The sequence below is a fragment of the Geospiza fortis genome, unplaced genomic scaffold, assembly GCF_000277835.1.
Source record: "Geospiza fortis unplaced genomic scaffold, GeoFor_1.0 scaffold443, whole genome shotgun sequence".
NCBI classification, from domain to species: domain Eukaryota; kingdom Metazoa; phylum Chordata; class Aves; order Passeriformes; family Thraupidae; genus Geospiza; species Geospiza fortis.
Window position 1 is genome coordinate 142,688 of NW_005054335.1, and position 11,628 is coordinate 154,315.

Sequence of the window (11,628 nt, forward strand, 5' to 3'; positions counted from 1 at the left end):
CCACATAGAGACCACAAGAAAGGTTGAGACCCTCATTAGCTGCAAGAATAGCTCCTACACAACTCTGTTCTTGATATTTTGTGCAGATTGACACCTCTGCCTCAGCAGGACTGAACGAAATAACGTGTAGCTATACTCCCATGCATCCCCTTGGGACACAGTCCCAAGTGTGCTTGGGTCTGGCCGGAGAAGCCTCCCCTCTCCCCATCCTTGTTGTATTGCACTAAATACTTTATTTAGTAGCTGTCTTGTATTGGGTGATGGAAAAAATGTTACTGGGCTTGTCAGGTCACGTGGATGGTGAATTCCCCTTTCCTATCACATGGTCTCTCCCCCATGCATCCTTTTCCATACCCCCCTGTTTCTGTGGTTTGTCCCATGGGTGGCCCCTCCCCTCACCCCTCCCCAGTGGCTTCCCATTGGCCATGGTCCTCTCTCCCCACCCCCTTTCCCTTGGGTATAAATCTGCCCTGCAAGGGGGCCACATCCTCTTTTCTACCTGGGTGGTTGTCTTCGCCAGAAGGGTGCTGTCTCAAGCCAATAAATAGGATACTCGTGCCCACGTGGGAAAGAGCACTTCTCGACTTTTATCCTCTATCTATGCAGTCCGTGTGGGCTAAGAGTTTGAGCAAGCCGGGTCGGACTTATATAATACCCAGAGAGCCACGGATAATTGCACATCCCAACAACCACTGCAGAAAATATTCTCCCACTGGAGAGATGGCAATGGAATGGTATTTTGGGCTCAGAAAAGTGAAAGGCCGCTGCTTGGTGTGGAACTCTCACTGACTTGGATAATCATAAAATCCCTGAGTTTTATTTATAAAAGTTTCTTGCTAGTGAGCGTCACTTTATAAGACCAAAGCAGACAAAAATTACCAGCTTCTTCACATTTCTGCTAGGAAGTAGATAAATGCAATATCAATATTAAAACACCAAGCTGACAAATATAATACTTTTGAGAAACTTTTACAAAAAACCTAAGATGATAATATGACATAGTAGTTAAAAGTACTTGCAGATATCCCACAGAACCCTCACTGTCCATTTTTGCTGTGCAGAGTTTAATCCCATTCAATAACTTATTTTCAATACTTATGTATTATCTGTATTTTTAAGAATTTCATTTACAAAATAAATGCTGGAAAACATGCTTCCATCAAAAAAAAAAAATTGTGTCCAAACTTTTTGGACTTAAACATATCCAAATGAAAGGGTTTTTTGCAATTGATGGTGGCTTTTTGGTTAGACATCTTTTCTTTCTTTCTTTCATTTCTTTCATGAGGGAAATCATCAAGTTTTGTCAGCTAAACAACTGTTTCTCAAAAATGGCATGCAAATATGGAAACTTAAGTTTGTAATTCTTTAAAATTGTCTTTGTAGGAATCTATCAAAATCTCTGGGTGAAAAAAACACCTTGAATTCTAATTTTAAAAAAATTCAAAAAACCACCTGAATTCTAATTCAGCTAAAGAAATTTGTGACTGCTTTAAAACAGATATAATTTGAAGTTACAAGAAAAATAAAGAAAATCTCCTTTTCATTATGAGTAGCTATTTTATTGACAGTCATTCTTTGTGATAAGTTTAGTGATGAAATTACTCACGAGTTCAAGTGGCTTCATATCCAGACTCAGACAAGAAAACAGTACTAAAAGCTTGTGAAATTTCAGCTTTTTGAATTCTTATAAGATGAAAAATTCAAGTACTATGTGAAAATGAAATCTACCTAAAAAGGTTTTTTCCCCTTAAGTATCTAATCACTGCATCTAGGCACACATGCACATAGGAGAAACAGTCTGAAAACAAATTACACTCATATCTCTGGAACAATCTCATTGTAACAATGCATATACTGATTAATATTCTAGCCAGAAGGAAGCTGACTGGAAGTCTTGGCCACTCATTTTCCAGGACTAATTTTGTTTATTTGTTAAAAGATACGGTCAAAGAACTGCACATCTTGTACAGTGTGTCCAAGGAGTTAGTCACAGACTGCAGCAAGTGTGTCACAGCACAGACCAAGTTTCAGTGAGACTGTGGTGAACAACTCATCACAGCTGGAGTGTGAAGGGGGAGCTGTTCACTTCATTGCCTAGGAAGAAGAAAATGAGGAGAAGCCATTTCTGTCAGAAAACTGTGGCTCAGATCCAGTGGAATTGTAGTATTTCAGTTCTGTGCAATCTTGAGAAAAAATGTTCACTGTTTGAGAAGATACAAAACTATTTTTAAGCTCTATTCCTGTATTTTTAGGAAACTGTATTATGTATTTGTATGTGTGTGTATATATATAAAAAATGCACGCATACAATATACACAAAACCTGAGATTGTTTATAAATTATCAGGTAAAATCCTCTTACAAAGAACAGAGTGCTAAAGATTTGAAGATCATTAACACAGTATTGAAGTTGCTTCTGATAGAAAAAACCTAATAGCTCCATATAAATACAAGAGCTACATTCAGTTTGGGAGAAGGCTTATCCTTAATGTATCTGGCCCTTCCTTGTACTGCCATATTGTACCAGGAACACTGACCCTACCCAGGAAGATCTGTGCAGATTAGTTATATCTGGGAGGCTCAAGTGACATATGTATGCTGCATATACAGAATTTTACATTATTTTTTAATGTAATTTATTTCTTACTCAGATATGATGTTATGATGCTATATGTTTAGCATATAATGTTACATCTTTAACATATAATATAAATTTTATATGTTTAACATATAATATATGATGCTATATTGTATGTTAGTTCAGACCTAACCTCCAGTATTGTGTACATAACTGGGCAATCACTTTGCTCTTATTTTTATGAAGGATTTTTCTAAGTGCACCTTGCTTGAAATTATACAAGCACAGGAGTTTTATGGGAGTGAATATTGCTGTTCTATATGTAGCTATCCAGCCTGCTACAGCACTTAAATATATGACAGCACTTTTTGGGACAGAAAGTCTTAAGACTCTTATCCTCAACAGGCAGACTCTATAAAGCACAGCACTGTTCCTTTCAGTATGCTGAGAAAAATTCTTCAGCTGGACAATGAAGCTCTATGTCCCCACCTTACAGTACCAGGTGAAATAAAACAAGAAGGTAGGAGGAAACTTTATAGGTTTGTTCTTCTCTTGGAATTATCTAAGTTAGGAACACATTTTATGAATTTTTTTTATTATTTTAGTAAATAAAAATGTGATGCTGAGAAGTGAAAGTGTTTTCATAGTCAGGGATAACAATGATGTGTGTTGCAAAATTTCACATGGTCGTGTTTGCAGGTCTGAAGCAAGTAGGATTATAAATCATTTCTATTCTTTCCAGTTAATGAGTACAGACTATGAGAACATTTGACTTGGTGTAGAAAATAGCATACACAGTGAGTCACATTCAGCAAAACAAACAGTACTTTGCTTTCCCTTTTTGATCTTTGAATTTTTATATTTGAGGAACAAAATCTGCAGCAGTCCTACTGAGGTCCTACCAGTCATTCCACTACACATGAGTAGCACCATCTCTTGCTCCTCACTTTGTCTGAAAGAAGAAAGCTGCAATTAGAAGATATGGCTCCTTTCAATAGGAGAAACACACAATTTTGCTATTCAGAAAGCAATAATGTGGGCTTTCCTGTGGGCTTTGATCACACTGAAACCAGCTCCACCTCCCTGTATAGAAAAGTCAATACTTCTTGCTTAGCAGTCCCTCAGAAATCATAAAATATTCCAAGTTCCTGCTTGCCAAGAAAGTACAATATACTCAGGACTCGCCTGAAGTATGTGTTTGTATTCTCTACAAAACAGAGTAATGCAGTGTAAAATGTTAGTACTCAAGACATTATAATCAAAATAATCTTCATTTAACAGTCTCTAAGGAAAAAATAGTTGAATTCCATAATATATCATCCTTCCCTACCATCTCTTCTTTTTATAGACAGGTATAACTAAATAATATTGCTGATTTAAAATAAAATTCTATCTATGTGACTTGTTAGGCCAGTTTAGGCTTATAGCCTTTAACCACTTCTCCTATAAATTATCACAAGTGATTTCCCTTGCCAGTTCAGAGCACCTGTACCCTTTTGGGTCTGTAGAAAAAGTGAATGGCATAAAATGAAAGGAAACTGGAAAGTTACATCCACATCCTGACAGAAGCGATAACAGTATAGAAGTTAGAGGATAAAATGCTGTTACTTCTTTCCCAATGGGGTTTGGTGAGAATGACTAAAACTTATTCCATGATGATTCCCCATACACACAACCTGTAGCCTTGAGCACCCGCTAAGGGGGATGAAAGAGGGCTGGAGCAAAGCACTGTTGAAATCCATGTAAGGAATCAATGGTACCATGGGGCTGATAAACTGCATAGCACCTGTCAGCCAGGAAGGATAGCAGATGTCTTACAGCTGAACCAGCAGCTGTGGCAAAATATCTTTCCTTGATAAACTTGGTTCCTTATAATGTAATTGCAATACTAATCCCCCTCCATCCCAAATTTATCCACCTCCAGGGTAAGATCACCCCTCACCAAGCCTGTGCTTTGCATTTTATTGACTGTAGGTTTAAGAGTGAAGCGACAGAATTTCACACCAATGACTCTAGAATGACTAGAGTCATTCAAGCTCCACCTAAACATAAAGAAGTAGTATAAAGTAAGAGTGGGGAGGAGTCAGGTAAGACTCCAACTTAACTAGGGTTAGTCACTGGGCTGAACCTACCTTCTCCCCCATAGGGATGTCTAGTGGAAATGTGCCTATGCTTTCCATTCTCGGTTATTATCTTGAGCTAACTTTTCCTGAATGGTTATCTTGAGATAACTTTTATTGGGGATTAAATCTTGTCTGTATATTCCTTTGAATGTTTTTGCAGTCAGAAACTATCACTGACACGCCTTTATCCTTAGCCTGTCACAATTTTCTCTCATTAATAATGAATGTTATTCCATAGTTAGAGTGAGTCCTTCATGGAGACTGGCACTCACTGGCAGTGGGTAATATACCTGAATAAAGTAGGAAATCCCACTGAGAAGGTCTCTCTTCTGCTGTTGGTGTGTGTCCCTGAACAAGTCAGTTGAACCACCCTCTGAACCAGCAGGACTCTTTGCTTGAAGAGTACCCATAATGGGACACTGGCAGACTGGTCGGGCACGAGGATCTTGATTTTCCAGAGTCACTGGAGGACTAATCAAACATGTTTGAGGAGACTTTTTTTTTTTTAGTTGGCAGGGTGTTCTATCTTTGCCTGCAATGCACTTGCATGCTTCTGTAATGCACCTAGACCTCACCCACAAAAGTTCTTGACCACAGGAAATCCAGCAGTAGATCTGCAGCTCCCTGCTCCTAACTTAAGGTCCTGTTACACTACAATTGCCCACTATTGTTTCTGCTACCTCATGACATTAAACCCAGTGAGAGAAGTGCCTGCTGTGGGATTAAGCCCTTGAAAGGCTGTGCAATGAATACCAGAGAGAATCTTAGCACTGTGTCCCTGGAATGGTTCTGGAATGGCTTCTGAAGGGTGATTTTGTTAAAAAATGTACTTAAACCTGTCTGGAAAGGTTTTTAATGATCAAGCTTGCCCTGATTATGGTCCAGAAAGCATCAGACCTGGCCATGCCATTGGCTTTGGTGGGGAAGAGCACCAGGAACAGAGCATTCAGGCTGGCAGTAGGAAAGGTAAACCCAGACTGATGGGTAGCTCTGCAACTGACTATTGACATTGCAACAGCAGGGTCTCTCCTAATGGGGTGACAATCAGAGGCAGTGATCAGAAGGACAATTTAGCAACAACAGCCAGTCAGAGAGAGGTTCCTTCCTAGTTTATTCTGATTTCTTTCATACCCATAATCCTCCTATCTAGTAACAGGCATAAAATCTTAACAGAATTTTAGAGTATGATCCCATCAATGTTTTAGCATGATCCAGATCACATGAATTTGAAAATCTTAACAGCAGTTTTAGGTGTAAATGCAGGGAGTACCACCAAGTTTAAAAAACATTGTAAATGTGTGCCAGGACATACATCAGAAATGGTCAGCTGCAAGGACAGAAATTAAGAGCAAAAAATGCAGTCCAAAATCTGCATTGTGTGATTTAGAACAAAAAGAGGGAAAGATCTAATTAAATCATTCAAGTAAAAATTCTTAAATTTGACTGAGGTTAAATGGTGCCCAATTAAAACATTTTTCCATGCTAGGGACATATCTCTTTTTTAAATACTCAGATACTAGAGAAAGTTGTAGGTTCTGCCATGCAGTAATCAAGAGGCAGAGCTTACCTTCTCTACAAGGAAAGCCAAAGTAATTTGTTTACTTCCATAGGCCACAGCAAAAGAGGATTGTGTGGATTACTAGGGAATACTTCAAACAACTCTTCCCCCAGGACAAGATACAAGAGGCATGTTTATCTACTTTTCATATTAATTTTTTAATCGTTTATTATCCTTTGGAGTTAATGCACCATAGCAAAATTTTATTGAGTGAAGAAGTTATGTCAAAGACATTACTGGTTATAGAATAATGCATATTATAAAGAAAGTGGAAAATATCTTCTTGCTTATGGAGACATACAGTCCATTTAAAGATAGGTTGCATGTCTTCTGCAAAGGGAAATTCTGTCTTGATAACATTCTAGAGAACTAAGAATTTGGTAATATGCAAAGGAGAAGGAGCCCTGCAGGACATAATTTTTTTTTTTTTTTTTTTTTTTTTTTTTTTTTTGTTTCAGAAAACTATACTGTCATCCAGCTTGGGAGAACTGGACTGAAATCCTGTTAAAGGATAAGGAGTGGAAGATAAAAGTTGAAGTATTACAGCTTTTAAGCTGGACAAGAGCCAGCAGTATTGTCCCATGGGAATCAGTGCTGGAACTGGTGCTTTTTCTGGAGGCTGGAGTGAGTAGTAACATGTTTTTGCAAGCACTTGATGAACATTTGTTGGAGGATGTTCTATGTCATCAAGCTGTAACATGTCTACTGCTAGTGCTCTTCGGCTCCTTAAAATGGTAGCTAGCCCCATGCTCCTGCCTTCCCTTCTGGTGGCAAAGAGCAGCTGAGCACCTCTGCCTGCTAAAGAGGCTGCCTCCAGATCAGAAGGGATGAGGAAATGGAGGCAGGCTCACCTTCCTTCACACATGCCTGTGTGAAGCCCAGAACGGGACTGAGCAGTGCTGCATGACAGCTTTGTGAATAGTTTCAATGAGCAGTCACCTCATCAACAGTATGCCTAGCAAGCAGATCCTAGTAGTGCTTATAGAGCTCAGTCTGAGTTTCTTCTATCAAAATTGTTAGTGAAGCACCCATAATCTTAATTTGATTCAACTGCAAGGAACAGTTTCATTTTCAATTTACTGGTCTTTTTTCTTTTTTTATTCTGATACTGGAATACATCACCAGCAGCCTTGATATTTTCAATTTTTAAAAAAGCATTAGGAATTTCTCTTTTGAGTTTTCAATACTGCCTAAAATTTTTATTTAAAAGTGAGATCGCTGTATAAATCAAAGAAACATTTCTACATTTCTGGTAGAAATGCAATTCACTGTCAGATCTGGAATGGGGAAGACATGGTGGGACGGCTCCTATGACTGGAGCTTTGGAACAAAAAAATACAGGCTCTTTAGGAAGGACTGAATACTAGAAGAGAGTGCTGTAGAATCACAGGACAAGATTTTGCTTGACAATTTTACTGCCTTTCTATAAACAAGTCACAATTTGGATAAGGATTGTCGCAACTGATGTCACCTACCTGGATTTGTGCAAACTATTTGACATCGCCTCACATGACATCCTTGTCTCTGAAGCAGAAAGACAAGGATTTGATGGATAAGCCACTCAGTGATTCAGGAGTTAGCTGAATGGTTGCACTCAAAGGGTTGTGGTCAACCATTCTGTGTAAGTGGATAGCAGTGACAAGTGGCATTCCTCAGGAGTTGATAGTGGGATTGACACATTTTAACTTCTCTGTTGCCAGCGTGGGCAGTGGGATTGAGCACACTTCAGGAGGTTCACTGACAGCACCAGGCTGTGTGGGGCAATCAACATGCTTGGAGGGAAGGGATGGCATCCAGAGAGACCTGGACAGGCTTGAGAGCTGGGCCAGTGCAAACCCATGGGCATCAACAAAGCGAAGTGCAAGGCCCTGCACCTGGGTCAGGGCAATCCCAAACATGGATAAGGCTGGGGAGAGAATGGATTGAGAGCAGCCCTGAGGAGAAAGACTTGGGGGTGCTCATGGATATGGGAATTATTAATTTGTGCACACACTCCAGAAAGCTAATTTTATCCTGAGCTGCACCAAAAGTCGCATGGCCAGAAGGGCAAGGAAGGGGATTCTGTCCCTCTGCTCTGTTGAAAACCCACCTGCAGTGCTGCATCCAACTCTGCAGTCCTCAGCACAGGAAATACACGGGCATTCTCAAGATGATCAGAGGAGTGGAATATGTCTCCTATGAATGAACTCACTCTCAGCCAGACCCAGTATGCAGATAGAAAGAATGGGGACTTTTCAATCTGAATAAAAGACTCTGGGATAACCTCATAGAACCTTCCAGTACCAGAAGATGGAGAAGGCATGTAGCAACAGACACAGGAGTAATGGTTTCAAACTGAAAAAGGTCAAGTTAGGATCTGATATTAGAAATTCTTTACTCTGTATGGCGATGCACTGTACAGGTTGCCCAGATGCTGTGGATGACTCATCCCTGAAATCATTGTGGTCCAGATTGGATGGAGCTTTGAGATACACAGTCTAGCAGAAGGTGTCCTTGCCTCTGACAGGAGCAAGATGATCTTTAAAGATCCATTCTGACCCAAGCTGTTCTTCGATTCTGTGGACAGATTTCAACACTGTCTGAAGTTCAATGCTGCTCAATAATGTGTGAGGCTCTAATTTGACACAGTCATATTCTCTTCAGCATGACGTTATTAACTAACATTCCAGCAGTGTTTTTACATCCATTTGAAAAACAAGTTAGAGCCTCCATCCTAACCACCGATCTCATAAATCTTAATCAACCCTGAAAGCAGTCTGGTACAGCCTCTTAGCCAATAGCAGCTCTGGACTGACTTCTTGCAGGACTTAGCTAAACGTGTTCCATCACAGCAATGTCAGCAGCATAGACCCATTTGTGCCATCAGAGGGACCACGGGGCTACAATTAAGGTCTGAGTTTCTTTAATCCCTCCCCAAATGATTTTTATGCACAGCATGCCTGTGCTGTGGCCCAGTTAGCTGTCGCAAACAGGAGTTGGATAACCACACTAGATAAGGAAAGACTGGCTTTTGCACAGGAAGGCTGATGGTTATCAGGAATCTTCTGCTGAGGAAGTCCCAGGAGGCTCTGAGTTTGCACAGCTGCCTCTGAGCAAACTAACACCAGCACAAAAGCAACCAGCACAACTAAAAACGTGTAGTTATTTCTGCATGTGGCCTGCAATACTCAGTGCAGCCCTCAGCAAGACAGAGGGTGAAAAGGACTCAACTCTTCTTCCCACCTAGTTCCTTACACTTCCCTCTGATCTGCCAAGCACAAGCTTGTGGCAACTGCAGAGCATGTACAGCAGCTCTGGAGGCAGCGACAAATCACAGCAGCTGGGAGCACACAGATGCCAACTCACAGCTTTACTTCTTCTCTTCCCTGTTGCCACTCAGCTGTGGAGTAGGATGCCGGAGTAGGATGCTCAGTTTGGTGCACTGGTCCTCAGTTAGGAACAGATCACAGGCACTGGAAGCAGCTTTCCAGTGCCTGTTATAGATATTCTCAGAGGCTCATGCTGAAAAAGTTGTTTTTGCACAGATACTTAGGCAGTGTCTCTCAAGAAGAAGACTGTCTCAGAAGCTACCTGGTGATTTTCTTATAAACTCTGCACTATTACATTTCACTGTAATAGACAGAGAGTGTGGTGCACATCATGTAGATCAGAGACAGAATTTTCTGCATTTGTGACTGCCACAATCAAGCAGATACTAGACTTTTGTTCACATTTGTATTTTGTTGGGGTTTTTTTAAAGTCTTTTTTTTTCCCCTTCCTCACTGCATATTGCTGCTTGCACTTATTCTTTTCTAAAAGCCTGAAACTTTTTACCCTTTGTCACAACTTTCTCCTTTTCTTTGAACTTCACTTGCCTCATTTCCTTATGAAAGACAATTTCTCTTAGCATGAAAAAATCTTCAATAACAATGATGCCCACTTCAGTCAACCAGCAGGTAAACCTTTGTCAGACAGATAGACATACTGTTTCTATTTCCAGAATACCCTATTCTGACAAATATAAATAATTTCAATCACAGATGTGTTAACATAAAAATGTACAATAACAGATAACAGAGTAGTGCTTTCAAACTCAGATGCCACCCAGTATTCTGAGCTGTATCAGCTTTTCAGGACTTTGCACCATGTGGACCCGACAGTGGAAAGGAAGAAAATAAATTTTCTGTACCTGTGATCTGTATAGCACAACCAGTCTGTGCCAAAACTCTGAGAAATCTTCTGATTAATAATCTCATGCCCAAGATCTCCAGACAAGAGATGTTTGTCTATACATAGACATGCTCTGATTAATACTACCCACTATATGATTTGTATGAAGCTGAGGAGCAGAATTAGAAAAGGAAAAAACATTTACTTTTCCTGAAGTTGAAACACAAGCTCTACAGTTCTCTGATTGAGAATGGCAGTTTTCTTTGTAGTGCACCTCAAAATCTGAGTACCTATTTATTCACCTCATATTTTAACTGAAGTAAAGCATTTCTTTTCTTAAATCACACATACTGCGACTGATCCATCACTGCAAATCTAGAATGTCAGGAAGATGTATGTAGCACTTATGCAAAACAAATCATTAGAATGGCCTCTGGGCTCTTTCTTCCACTAGCAGGCTCCAGAGGCACAGCTGTCTTGAGGCAGGGACCTGGACACATTTTAACACCCTGTGGTCATAAAGGATAGGACACATGGGAAAGGAAAAATGCCTTCTTTTAACAGGACTTGTGAACTAGACCAAACACTTCATAGATTTTTGTGAAAAACAAATAAAAATTCTGCAGAAATTCCAATATTTACAAAGCAGTAAGTCCAGAGCAAGACTCTTGGCTTGCATGCATTAAAAACATATAGCAAAGGTATGAATGGACCATTACTGTTCACAGCCTGCCTCTCTGTTCACAATGTAGTCCAAAACCTTTCCACTGCTTTTGAAATCTTCGGGAAACAAATCAACCAAGTAGGAATCAAGATATCAGGACATCATAATGGCCAGGGACTAGAAGGACTGGGTTGGATTTGCAGCTAGGTAGTAAGTGGCCATTTGAGAAAGAGACATGGAAACAAAGGCCTGGGCAGGGATCCAGGTTCTCTCTCTTCATCAGAGACCCTTATGTCCTTCCCAGACATGTGTCAAGCAGGCTGTCTGTAACAGGCTGCCTTTTCTTGGCCTACCACGTGCTATCTTCTTAACATCTGTGTACACTGCATAGTCTGGGAGCTCCAGGATCTGCCATTTCCTTGCAGGGTCCGCTCACTGTCAGGAATGTGCCCCTGCCCCATCCACCGCTTTTGTCCTCTCTTTGTGGTGCAGAAGCCTTTTATTCATCATACTACTGGCTATTTTGGGAGCAGCTAACGTTCCTGACCTCACATCTC